We start from the raw sequence: 14092 nt of genomic DNA, 5'->3' as shown, positions 1-14092 counted from the left end.
CGTGTTACTGGAGGATACCACTAGATGGCACACCAGAGAATTCAGACCGTTTAGAGGTTATGGAGTTGCATGATTTAAATAATGAACATGGCGACGCTTGAGGAGGTTACAGTTTTGTTAATTCTGAGTCACTGCAGAAAAAGTGACAGTGGCACCGTACACATTCTTACATTTAAAACAAAATGACTGATGCTTTGGGAAATATGTTTATATGCTCTCTTGCCAAGAGTTAAGAGGATCAATACAGCTCTAATGTCTGTAGAGTAGTATAGTACCATAAATACTGGAAAGAAGTGAAAATGCTAACCTGTGTGGTGGCATGCATGGACTCTAATTCACTGCATTTCCTGTTTTATTTTGTAGTATGTCTCTTTTATGCATTTTCATGGGTTTAACTTCCTGTCATTGTTCAGCTTCCCTTCAGTTTTATCACCACCTGTTGTCATTATCCAATCAGTCCACCACCTGTTTGCCAGGTTGTCTTTATTCTCCCTGCAGATCAGCAGTTCATCTTTTGTTATTCCTGTTGTTGTTATGTTTTTTTTTCTCTGCCTGCTGTTTGAATTTAGATTACTGCCCGGCTGACTTTCTGTTCTGTCTATTACCTCGACTTAATTAAACTGGACTTGGTGTGCTTACACACTCACAGAGAAACACTGCGGTGGAGTATTGTAGCCTGTGTGAGCTCTAGTATGGATGCAGAAACTGCATTTTAATGTTGACAGGGTGGAGCTGAAGGCAGACATGCTCGAAAAATTTGGTTCCCAAAACATTTAGGAACATTTTGGGATATGGGAATGTTTATTGAATGAATGTTCTGGAAAGGTTAGCTGAATGTTCTGGAAAGGTTAGCTGAATGTTCCATGAAGGTGACTTGAATGTTTCCCTTTAATGTTCTGTGATGTTGAAAGGAGAGTTTTTTCGACTTAGAACTAACACGAGGCCACGTTCTCAGGAAGGTCTTGGAAGGTTAGTTGAATAAGCCTTATGTTGCAAATTTCTCACAGCCTCAAGTAACTTTCCTGGAATGTTCAGGGAACTTCACGCTAACATTGGTTTTACATCAGAAAAATTTGCTGTTTTAACATCTAGAGAATGTTGTGCAGGAACATTCCAAAAATGTTCCCACAAACAAGTTCCCACGTTTTGGGAACCAAATCGTCCTTGCTGGGTAAAAAATATGGCGATGTTCTACTAATTTGCAACAGCAAAGACTTTTTGAGGAAAAGTTTTATGATGATAATAATGAACATTTTAATCAACATGCACTCCCTGTAAAGTTTTAAAATATTGATGTAAAATATCTTAATTTTGAACCAATCAGCAAAATATTCACTTACAATGTAATTAATTTGTTTATGTACAACATCAGCTCATACTAACTAAAGCACACTCAACATTTTGATGTTTTGGCACTCACAGTACCAGTTTATGGTGAAAGATTGTACAACTGCATGTCTCACTCAGAAACTCTCGCACAGACTCACGTGACTGCTCCCGTGACTTTCTGATTCACGCTGTTAAAATTTGTATATTAAAATGATTTTAACAGACTACTTTGACTAAGCAAGTGTGCAATAGGAAGTGACAGCTCTTCCAAAGAAACAGGATCAGCCTCAGGAAACTTCGTGATTGTAGATCAACAATGACGTGTTCGTCTTTCGCTCCAAGAGAGGGACATAATGTAGGTGTGATTCCTGCGAAGAACACAGACACAAACACATGCAGGCCTCATAGGTAACAAGCCAGTACATACGGTAATGTGCAAAGGCTTTCTCAATTCTCTCCTAATCACACTTTCATTTCTTGTACATATACCCCATCCTCACATACACACAAACACACACACACACACGCACACACACACAGTTGTATGTATATGAGTATATATGTTGACAGAACCGAGTTTTGTTGCCACAGTCACCACAGTTTCAGTGTTGTTGTGAACGAAGCATTCCCCTTCAAAGGCACCGTCCATGTTGACAGACCCTGAGGGCTTGATGTGATGACTCAAGTACACCCTGTGGTGGTGAGATTCATCTGCTGATTTCACCACAGTTACCACTGACCACATCCACTCAAACTCATGCACTGCATCCTCTGTGTCTCTGGCACTTTGACTCTGACCTTATTTCCTGAGAAAAATACTGATTTACCTTTGACTTGATCTCCTGTGACTTTTTAGGCTTTGAATAGCAAAGTTGTACAGTTTGGCATCTGATTACATAAAATCAGAGAGGCTGGAAAGCAGGAAACTGGGTGGTCATGTTTAGAAGACGTAAAGGGGATGACCACGTAACACTGTTCCTTCAGCATCAGCATTTGTCATTGAGCATGAAAGCAGAAGGACGTCATATATTTACTGCACAGATATGCACTGGGTGCCTCCAAAGTAAGAATCTTTTGTCAATATGAACTTAGAATAGAAGCAAATCCTGTCTCTAGATAAATAAATCTTGCATTTGGCTTTGTATCTGCAAGGTTCACTGCCTTTGCCTCAGTCCTGCCGACAAAAGCTGGTCCATTTCCTGTTGTAGAGGAAGAACATGGCTGGTTGTGTGTCACTTGACTGAGTGGGGACAGGAAGAGAACGCCAGCCAACAGGAAACTGTTCCCTTCTGCATGCTAAACAATGTCCACAGCAATGTTTGGACGACCTTTCTAATCAGAGGTGTTTGTGCTGAATCCACAGGTTTGCTTTACACACGTCCTGAACTTGTCAATCCTGTTTTGTGTTGTTTTTATTTTAAACCAAAGCTTAAATAGGACAGTGGTGCTAAACACAGATGCTGCTACTTGCTCTCTCAATACTTTGTACTGTTCTCATTACTATGACAGGTGAGAACCATAACGTATCTTAGCATGTACTTAAACATTTTTTTTTCCCAGTTTCCATGAAGTAATAAGCTTCCCACAAATGCATGCTGGGAAGTATGCTAATCATGTTTATTTAGACACATATTTCGAACAGATTTAGTAAATGGTCAAAATTTCAAGTGAAAAGAACTCATACTCATGTTTTCCTTATCATTTTAAGTTGATTTGTAAGATATAAGCCACAGCACAAGATGTTCTTTCTCCTCTGTCACACTGTCAAATTAAGAAAATGCTGCGTCTGATCTCTCATCACTCATCATACATAATCCAGTCATGTGTCTTACTTACACCATCCTGTCATGGTGAAGGAATGTAATGTTCATTCTTCAGTTTGTCCGTAACATGTTTATCAGGCTGTGCTGCTGCAGCGGTTGTATTGTGGGAAGTAAAGAGAAGCCACAAGGGAGGTCGTTAAGAGAAATTCGCTGATTCCTAATTTTAGAAGAATTCACTCTGGAGTCAAAATTGTTTTACTTCATAAGTTACAGCAGGACTTTATGTTGCCTCAACTTGTTAAAGACTATCTAGGCAAAACAAAGAATTTGAATAAAAACATGTGAAAAGGCCTTAACATGCTACTGACAGATACACTGGTCTGCATTCAAAAACACTACAACTGACAGCATCAATGGTTTTCCAACGTGTGCAGAAGTTTCCTTTTAATAACCTGTTGGGATATATTCAGTGCTGCTTCTGCTGACATTCGGTAAACCTCCTCATGTGCTGGCCCTGGTCATTCTGTTCAGTTTTGAAAGATGATGTAGTCGTTGCATCTGTTTTCTCTTCAGGGGAATTTAGCTTTGAAACAGAAACTACCACCTCATCTTACAAGGGAAGTACAGTAACCACAGTACAGTTTATGCACAGAAACTGAAATTTTTTTTTTTTTTTTTTCTCTCATGGTACATTCCATTACCACAATGAAAATAATGCACCACCTTAAAAGAAATCATAGTTGTTGTTGTTCGGTGTCAATGACGAATTTAAGTTTTCATTATTTTTTGTTGACACTGATGTACTCATATATTTTATGTTACGTCTTTGTTGTTATAGCTTTATTCATGCACACATGTAGTTTTGAGTTTTAGTTTACTCCCTTTCCTGCATTTTTAATAAGATCTGGAGCAGAAAGGTAGTTTGTATGTGCTTTAATAACATGTTACAACTGTATATTTCAACAAAACTGCGTAATTTGAACAATGCATCGTAAAAATTCCATTAAAAATTTCATCGTATTGATTTTACATGCTGAACTAAATCAAAGGTAAAGCTCTGTGATTTCTTACATGAAGACCAGTTGTCTCACAGTATGACGGCCTGTGAAAACAATGATGATGCCACAGTGTCATCAGGAGGTTATTTCAACTTCAAAACTTTAACAAAAGTCCTGCATTACAAAGTTTCAAAGATAAGTTCTTACCAGACAGGGGAGTGTAATAAAAAGGCACAATGGTTTCCCATTATCACAAGTCAGTCCAATGTTTTTGGAGCTTGATTCATATTAATGTCTAAAAGTCTGAATATTATGACCTAATTAGCATCAAAGTCCCCCAACTTCATGGAAGTGCAATAACAGTCCTATAAAAGTAGTTTTTTGACCCAGCAGTCATCTGACTTTGGAGCCTTTAGCCTAAAGTTTTATATGAAAAGAGCGAGTCATAACATTTCAGAAATAAAGTCCACAAAACCCAACAAAGAGCATCCAGTTAATGGTCTGGTTAGTGTGTACGTTCAGTGAAATGACACAGAACTTTGTTAGAAGCCTCTTGTGTCAAGCATGACGAATTAAAAAGAGAACATGAATAGTTATGCGAGAAGAAAACCACAGACAGGCCCAAACGCTCAAGACATCTACAGACCCACAGGCACAACTGTGAAAGTGTGTTTACATGTGGCGTTTATATCTGGGAGACATTTTGAGTCTCATAAACTCTTGATGATCCTGACAGTGGTCTTGGTTACAGATGTTTCAAGCAGACTATACCATAAGAGCGTCACATCAAAGATCCATAACATCAACCTCCTCTTTCTCATATATTTGCACGCTGTCACAGTGTCACCACGTTCTCACGCAGCCCACCTCATAGACACTGAAATCACTCTAAAAACACAGCAATCAGTTCAGCGGAGTCTCAGCGTGACCTCAGACAGTCAGCGCCACTGAGGTCAGCAACATCATCACCACGCTGACGATGGCAGCTGCTAATAAGAGTGTGAATGTAGGCGGCCGATGGTGTGGCGGTGACTCACTGGGTTATGCCCGACCCCCACAGCCAGAAAATCGACGCTTGCTAAAGGAAAGCTGAGTGTGTGTGTGTGTGTGTGCTTGTGAGAATGTGTATATAGACAGGGAGGGTCGCTTGTATGGGTGTAATCACAGCCAAGTGAGATAGACAATTACTTTCAGAGTTTTGACATCAGGTGGAATTGGCGACCTGAAAAGAGGAGGAGCCCACAGCAGGTGAAGTCGACTTCGGGGGATGAGAGGGAAAAGCGAGAAGGGTCGCGAGTGAAGAGTGAAGCGTATTTGAGTTGACATTTATCAGGTTTGCAGTCGGAGCGATGGGTGAAACAAAGTGCAAGATGGGAGGATGAGTCAAGAGGCAAGGTAATTGCCATCAAATGGGATAAAATAGGCTTTTAAAGCATCAGCTGTCACTGAGCAAGAGTGTTGGTGGGGTGGGGGTGGTCACTCCTCTGACTCATTCATTTTGTTCATAAAGGTCTGTCATCCATGCTACCATAGCTTGTGTATGTGGAGGCTCTTTCTTCCAATCATGAATGACTATGATTGTTTCTCCTCCAAAATCCATTTACATGCAACTCTTCCACACTAGCACTTCTACTCTCTGTGGCAATCTTCAGTGCCAAAACAGGAAGTAGTGTCACGTTCATTTATTGCAGTGAAAAGCAAAGACTGTCCTTCTATGAAGAACAACAACATTCAGAAAGTGCCCCCAAAACAACATCATCATCAAACTCTGCATGTAGGTCACACTATACGGCCATCCACCACCTTGACCTCCTCACCCTCACATTCCACCTCGCTTCATGTTGGTCACACGACTTCCTGCTTTGGCTTTGAACGTTGGCACTGAACATAAATCATGAGGTGCAGATTCGTCAAACATCAGAGACGTCCTATGCAATTGGTCTGGAATTAGATGAGCATAATTCAGAGGAGATACGGTCTTCTTATGTGACTGCGGTCCTGCTCTGCGTAGTTCTCAGGCAGACCAAACATTGCAGCTCATCTCCCCCAGGAGCTGTGACTACTGCGGGCTGAAGCATGATCTCTGGGAAGTGAGGGACATTAGCAGATCACCACAGGGAATTTACATCAGCAGCTAGCAAAGAAAATGTCAAAGTGGCCAACTGAATATCTGAGTAACCGTGAATCATTTTGACCTTGCTTGTATTACGTGCAGCCAGGGCTTTGTTGTAGCAGCATTATGAAAAATAAATACAAAAAAAAAAAGTAATTCTACGTATTCTTTATTTAGCAAACTAATGTACTCAAGTTCAAGCGTTTCTGAATTAGCTCAGAAAATACTTGTGGGCAACTAGAATGTGAGAAAATGTGAGTGAGACTAGACGGCTGTTCAAACAAATAAAGTCTCTGTTTGTACTCTAAACTGAAATACTGAAGAGCTCTGCTCCTCTCTGCTGCCTCCTCTATCCCTCTGATGGCAGAATAAGCTGGCAGCAACTTGAAAATACATCAGTGAATTTGGGTTATCACCAGATTACAGATTACATTTTTGAGGAGACATTTATGCAAATTTTGCCGTCAGATTTCCTGCAGGTCTTATGCTCAGAAAACCTCAAACATGAGCACACAGAATTATGGGATTCTGTTGACCAGCTCGTCGCTTCCTGCTCCCAGATCCTCTCTAGGAATTCCACTCAGAGGGGAAATGCCTCACTAGCATCCAGCCCCGCCCGGCTCCTGTCAGCTGGGAGACGTCTGCCTGACTCGTCCCCTTTCATCAGTGCCAGAGGCACTTCATGATAACAGGCTTTAGCTCCGTCTCTGATTGAATTCAGGTAGAAAGGCTCATTTCCAGAGCATTGATCGCTTCCTTAATGAACAGACACCATGGAGCCTTTTGTATTAAGACCGCTAGTTTTACATTTATATGGGTAAAACTCAAACAAACAAAGAACAGAGATAACCTGGCTTTGAGTGTATCTGCCTCCATCAAGGAGGGAATCGGAGCAAAGCGCTCCATCAGTGGCAGCGGTAGATTAAATGGCCATTAGCCGACGTCAGTGGCCTGACTTTCAGGCAGACAGGAAATTACCTTTTGATCTTTTCTTTTACCTGTTTACCAGGCAAATAGACTTTTACAACGTGAAAACAAACACAGGATGATGATTTGCTCGTGGAGCGGAAAGGCAACTCATCCCAAGCAGCAATTTACCAACAATTCATGGAGTGCAGCTGACTGCAGTCTGTTGATGCTTCAGTTGCCATTTTAGATGCTCCTCTTTGATCCAGCTGACAGTATGTGACTCAGAATGAGAGTGCAAGCGCATTTCTCATGTAGACCCTCATGTGATGTCATCATCGTGTTTTTCAGAAATCAGAAAAAGCTTTATTGCCAAGTACGATCTTACACATACGAGGAATTTGTTGTGGTGAAGTTGGTGTATGACGCATCTACTGAAAAATAAGAGTACAAAATATAACAATATAAATATATATACACAAGTCTGTTTTATGTTTGTTTGTTATTTTCCGGAAACACAGAAGGAGATGAGGAAAAAGGAGGTAAACTAACACGACTGTTAGTTAAAGGAAGATTGTGTCTTTGGAGGCTCTCACAGCATTAGTCATTGTCATCTTTGGTACGTTCCAGGAGTTATTTATGAATAAAGTGTTGGAAATATCTTTTTGTGTGTCTACTTTGCATCTTCTGTCAGTGATTTCATACCTTCCCTATAATGGGAAACAAATATTCTCAGAGGACATGCCTGGACATGTTCAGGCTGTGGATGGAGAGGAAAGAACTGACAGCAGGAAAAAAATAATAGTTTTTGGAAAACTGAGAAAACGTGTAACGTGTTATTCATCCTGATCAACTGAGCCTTCAAAACGGCTGTGACCGAGTCTGAGTCAAAGCCCTCGATTTTTAATTTAGCAAGGCTGACACCAAACCCTCACCTCAAACCAAGAATGTGGGCACAGAATTGAGAGGTGCATCACCAAGAACAGCTGTTTAATAGTGTCACTGTGCATATAGATGGACTATTACTTCCACATCTGACCTCTTTGTGCTGCCGGTCTCGTCTGTCTGCTTCAGTACCAGAGGGACTTGTCCGCCCGCTGTCCTTCTGCTGAATCGGAAATGACTGCATGAGGGTATTCCCTGCAGATAGATCTGTCTGATTCTTTACTGGGTTGTGGTTGTGGACGTTTCGTTCTGTGCATCTGTGCGTGTGTGTGGGTCCTATCCATAGCCTGTGATGGACTTTTGTTGCTCATCGTTTCTGTCTCAGTGACTCAGGAGTGAGATTTATTTTTCACCAGGCTGACTCATCCAGGGCGTTTTGATCACCATCTGAATAACTGTCAGAATCTATTGGTAGAAAGTAAAGGTTGTTCATTCTGACATTCACAATTTATTTGTGTCTTCTCATTCTCTTGTCGTCTCTTGCTCTTATTGGTCATTTCAACAGCCTCTCAAATTCTCTATCATTGAATTTACTATAAGTTCTGAAATCGTAGATACAGTGTGTCTCCTTCTCTGGTAAACAGTTTCTACAACTAGTGCAAATGTAGTTGTAAGAACATGTCAGAAATAGATCTGGACTAACTGTCTGAGCCTTGTCTGTGACATGAATTAACTGATTAAATATAGTTTTGTTGTCACCAATTGTTCCTGACATCTGACCTTGAACAAAACCACATGAAGACCTTTAAGTAATATGTTTGGGAACCTCTGTACTGTATATCCCCACTGCAATTAACAATAAACAAGATGAGCTATGGACACCAAGGCAGGTGCAACAAATAATATTAAGAAAGCTACAGAAATAAAATAACTGCCACTTTAACAGCAAAACAAAATATCCCTGAAGCAGAGAGCACAGAGATGTATAAACAGTCTAAACTACTGTGGCTGCAGCCGCAAAACACACAGCACACAATCAAAGAGAGCTGCACAGTTTTTATAGACCTCAAAGTGCGCACACACACAATGCTGTTATGCTATAGGCAGCGTGGCGGTTGTCGTTTGTGTAGTAGTTGCGTACTCTGTCATTACGCACTCACCTGTCAAAACGTCATTCTCTGAGCCTCGAGTCATGTGAAGTCCTCGACAGTCTGCTCTTGTGTTAACGTCTTTGCCCGACCAATCTCAGATCATATTATAAGTAAGGTTGCAATGGTTTGAGATTTTCAAGGTACGGCAGTCGTCTCAGAAACTATCGTGGTATCACAGTGTTACACAATTATTTCTATTATAATTATCAGTTAAAATGTCAGATACAAAAGAAAAGAAAACAGAAGCTGTCTTGGTTGAACAAATGCTTCATTATAATATAACATATATTTCACAAAATATTACACTGACACACATGAAACTTGACGTGAACTTGCTGAATGAGTCTCACACACTCATTAATTCGCAAGTAATGTAGGGAATGTAGAAATCAACACTGGAGGATCCATCATGAGCATTTCAGCATTTAGCCGAATTCAGCAAGCACCTGTTGTCCACTCAGCATCTCAGGTGTGTTTGATTGGTGTCAGTTAGTGTGCTCAGCAGGTGGTGCATTAAATCAGTGATTAATTAAGGCAGGTATGACTTTTTTAACCAACCTAAAGTGAAACATAGTGTGCACAATAGGGAAATGGCTCTGAAACCAAGCAAATCTGAAATTTGTGTTTTGAGGTCACACTTTGTTTGGCATCTTCTTTCATTTCCTGTTAAAATGTTGAGTCAGACACACGTCAGCAAATGAACCATTTATAGAAAACAGATAAAACAAATCTGCGCATTTATGAGGATTCTCCAAGGAGAACCAACCCGATCTAATGAACGCATACATCCTTCATTCAACAATAATGAAAGTATTGCACATAGGGAGGAGGTTAGGGTGGTGGTGGTAGCTGTGGCAGCAAACACAGTTACCAGGAGTACATCAGCAGACTAACAGCAAGAAATGTCTGGTTATAATGGCCACGTAGCACACGTGCACGCATTTGATTGGATGTTATTAGTCAGCTGGTAGCTAAGCAGCTGATGAATGAGCCAGTGATTGTGAAGGATGAATGAAGCGGTTGATGCCAACAAGCCAAGGAAGGCGAGCCCCCGCAATGTGACTGTGTAAACAGATTTATGTCCCCACAACATGAGCAATACACACACACGCGCGCACACACACACACACACACACACACACACACACACATACACACAGCCCCTGCTCCTTCAGCTCTGCTATCTCTGACCCACATGTCTGCCCTCTTCTGCCCCTGCAGATTCTGGAGGATTAATGTCTTTTTCTCACTGATGACGGCACAGCAGCTTAATGTCAATCTGCCTCTAAACTCACAGACACATCCCCCCCACCTCACACTCACACACACACACACACACACACACACACACACACACACGCCTCCATAGTCCATAGTCCCTGTCTCACTTAGTTTAACAAATCAATGAGTCATTATTGGGGGTTGCTTAAATGAGTACAGATGGCAAAAATAAAAATGCACTTCCAATAATTCATCTATCTACTGAGGTTATTGGCATGTTGGTCAATACATGTGACTAAGTTTTCTTTCGCCATAAGCCAAGATCTCTTGGTTTCAAAACTGACTTTCAAGAACATCCTGGAACAAAAAAATTCTCCTCCCACTGATATTTCAAGGCACTCCCAACATGAGCAGGTACAAACCTCTCACCACAGTTTCGTGATATTAGGCCAGCACTTACAGAATGTGTTGGGACACACACTATTGGCTTAGTATCAAGGTTGCGAGAGCTCAGCCCTGATGTAGTTTAGTTTGGACCTTGTCCATTGCCCACGTAGTGCGCTCTATCATCTGTGACTCAGTCATTCATGGGCATTACTGATGTGTGCATCATTTCAGACAAAGCCATGTTCTAATCTTGGAGTAATATGCTGCAAAAGTCAGTGCGTCCCTTTGTGAAATCTAAATCTAAAGAAATGAAGACTTTGAACTGTGAATGGCAGTTTTGTGAACTGAATTTTCCTTACTGTAAATTTTAGGTTTCACACCTAGTAACATGTTTTTTCACCAACATATATATATTGTGTACCATATGTTCATCATGTTACCTTTCCTCTGAGAGCTGGATTTATAGTTGTGCATGAAGGTGTCACACGAGTTATAGTAGACACTGCACCTGTGCCATTGGCTACACAGTAGCTGGAGTAGGCAGGTGGGGTGTGCCTACAACTACACACTGGTGCTATGCGGCTATGGAGACACAACACGGAGACCATGCAAACTGTGATTGGTCAAGTTGGGTTGCTTGTTTTTACTCCTTTCTGATGCCAGTAAAGAGCGTCAATGGTGAAGACAACATTAAGGAAGATGAAGAAAGACTCTTTTTAGTAACACATCTAAAAAAACATCTCCACGGCAAAGCTTCCCCTAAAATAGAAGAAAAAAAAGCAGAGGAAGAAAAGAGTTCCACTCTGGTGTAACTCCGGTTTAGTGTGTGCACAGCCGACTGCTGCTCTATAACAACGTGAATGAAATAATTTGAACACAGCTGAGGGAGCAGGGGATGTAATGAAAGCGTGGTACAGACTGATGTTTGACAATACATCTGTTTAGTGTTGCAGTAGAGTTATCACCCAGTGAAATCTGACACTGAATTACACATCAAAGACTTGACCGAGGTACTTACCTTCAACCATAAAAACAGCTTTCTCCATGAAGATTGTGTTCAGTGTATGTTGCCATGAATCTCATTTCATTTTTGTTGCTGTCTTTATTTTATTTTATTTGTGTATTTAGTTATGTCTTTTTTTTTTTTTTTTTTTAGAAAACTGAGACTGGCTGTTTGGCCTTTTTTGAAGCCAGATATTCTTGAGAGAATCTTACATTATCAAAATGCTGACTGATAGACCCATAATATGCCAATTGGCAATGAAACTGAATTGAGCCATTCTGTAGCAGCGCCTGCAATACTGACTAAATTAGCCAGATGTGTATGTGATCTTGTATACCCTCTGTGCTTCACTTTAATGGCCACATGATCAAAGTCAGTGAGATGCTTTTCCATCAGGGCATCTGTACTGATATACCTCCCTCCTGTGATGGATGGATACTCATGGCCAGATGGGTGCCACGTCAAAATAAATGGACAGATCAGTTCGTCCTCCATCTTTACTTTTGGTTTGTCGGTGAAATCAATAAGAACTCGTATTTCTCACTCTGTCATCTGACCTGTTTCAGAACTGACAATCTGGAACACAGCTGGGTTTCTCCTGTCCTCCTCTGCCCCTCCCTGCGCCACTTCAGCCCTCCCACCCCACCCACAGACCAGCCTTATCAAGAAGCAGCGGCTCTTTGTAATCAAGGCAGTGGGTTATCCAGATAAAATTAGTCCCTCATTCATTTTATCTGATAGCTGTGTGGGAAGGAAGGGGGGAGTAATGCCTTCTGCAGTGAGGGATGCGTAACCTTCGTTTCCTCTAAAACAACCCAACTCTTCCCTGAGTCAGTTGGTTGAGGTGGCAGCCTCGGGAGTTACAGCCAATATGAGGAGCAAAAATGAAAGAAAAAAAAAAGAAATTGAGAGTCAAATCTCCCACATCCTTCTCCCCCTCTGTCACTGATTGGGGGAAGTTAGATGGAGACAGACAACATATGAGTCACCGGCCCAGCCCCCACCTCATCTCCTCTGAGAGGTTGTTAAAGACTGGTATAGAAAGAGGAAATGTCAGAGCTCAGCTGACTGTCTGTATGCCTGATAAACACACAGCCAGTTCAGTGTACACATCAGCTTCAACACAACTGCCGTGATTACACACGTACAAACACGGGAACAGTGGCCAACAACATTTCCATATTTCCTCTTCTAGGAGGGAACTGACCAAAATGTAAATATGATGTCACACAAAGATGATGGCAGGGCAGTTGCAGTGACGTCTGACGCTGAGGACGTCGGCATCGAAAAGGCAGGACTTTTTCCTGAAGCCATCATTCAACCAACCCTTGTCAAAGTATGGTGCCTACATTATCCACAATGCAACTGAACCAGTGGCGGTTCAAATATGAGATTCAGATCTGTTATGCTAGTAGCTCTAAGAAACCTGGAGCCTCAAGCAGAAATAAGGAGCACCACACCAGATCTATTCTGTGGTTTTCAGCCCTCAGTTTTCATCACTTAAGGCAGTTTGTCAGACTTCACGCTGCTCCCTCTTTATTAAGTTGTACAGTCAAAATCATTTGGCACAAGATGACCTGAAATTTGAAAGCATGCTGTATTTCCCAATCAATGAACTCTGCTGACTCAGCACGTACAGTGCAATAAATGTCATATCAGAGCTACGAGTTCCTTGCAGTTTACACTAAACAAGACTGATGTGTTTGTATTTCAGACATGAATGTGGCTCACCACCTGCACCGTCCAGCACAGGAATTCTTCAATAAGCTGTTTTAAACACCATGAGATCTTAGTACCCAGGGGTGGTAAGCAAGATGTAATGGAGAGAGGAGAATCGACTCTAGATTACAACAAAAACAGCACTTAAAGGCAAACAGCAGAAAGTGTCTGCGGACATGTGGTTAAACGTGGACTTTATTCCTCTGGGAAGTTTGTGGCAGCAAACCAGCTGGGGTTTTACTTTACAATGGGCTTTAACTTCACATCATCTAAACACAATAGAGTTGGCAATAGGTTTGTGGCTCATCATGGAAACAAATAGTATGTGACCTTCATGGGAAGCCATGTCACAAACCCTCCCCCACAGATGCACTGAGATAAGGGATTTTTTTTTTTGTTTGTTTTATTAAAGACCGGAAGTTAAGAGTCACTCCGACACCCTCCCCTCTGTCTGTCCGTCAGTCTGTCTCCCACTTACCCTCTCTCTCATCCTCTGTTTTACTTCCATCTCTCTCATCCTCTGTTTTACTTCCATCTCTCATTCTGTTGTTGTCCCCCCTCCATCCCCTTCATCCTCTGCTCTCATCACCTGTGTGGGAGGCACAAAGCCAAATCCA

This window comes from Chaetodon auriga, chromosome 4 (assembly GCF_051107435.1).
Source record: "Chaetodon auriga isolate fChaAug3 chromosome 4, fChaAug3.hap1, whole genome shotgun sequence".
Classification (NCBI taxonomy): Eukaryota; Metazoa; Chordata; class Actinopteri; order Chaetodontiformes; family Chaetodontidae; genus Chaetodon; species Chaetodon auriga.
Note: the sequence above shows the minus strand (reverse complement) of the source record.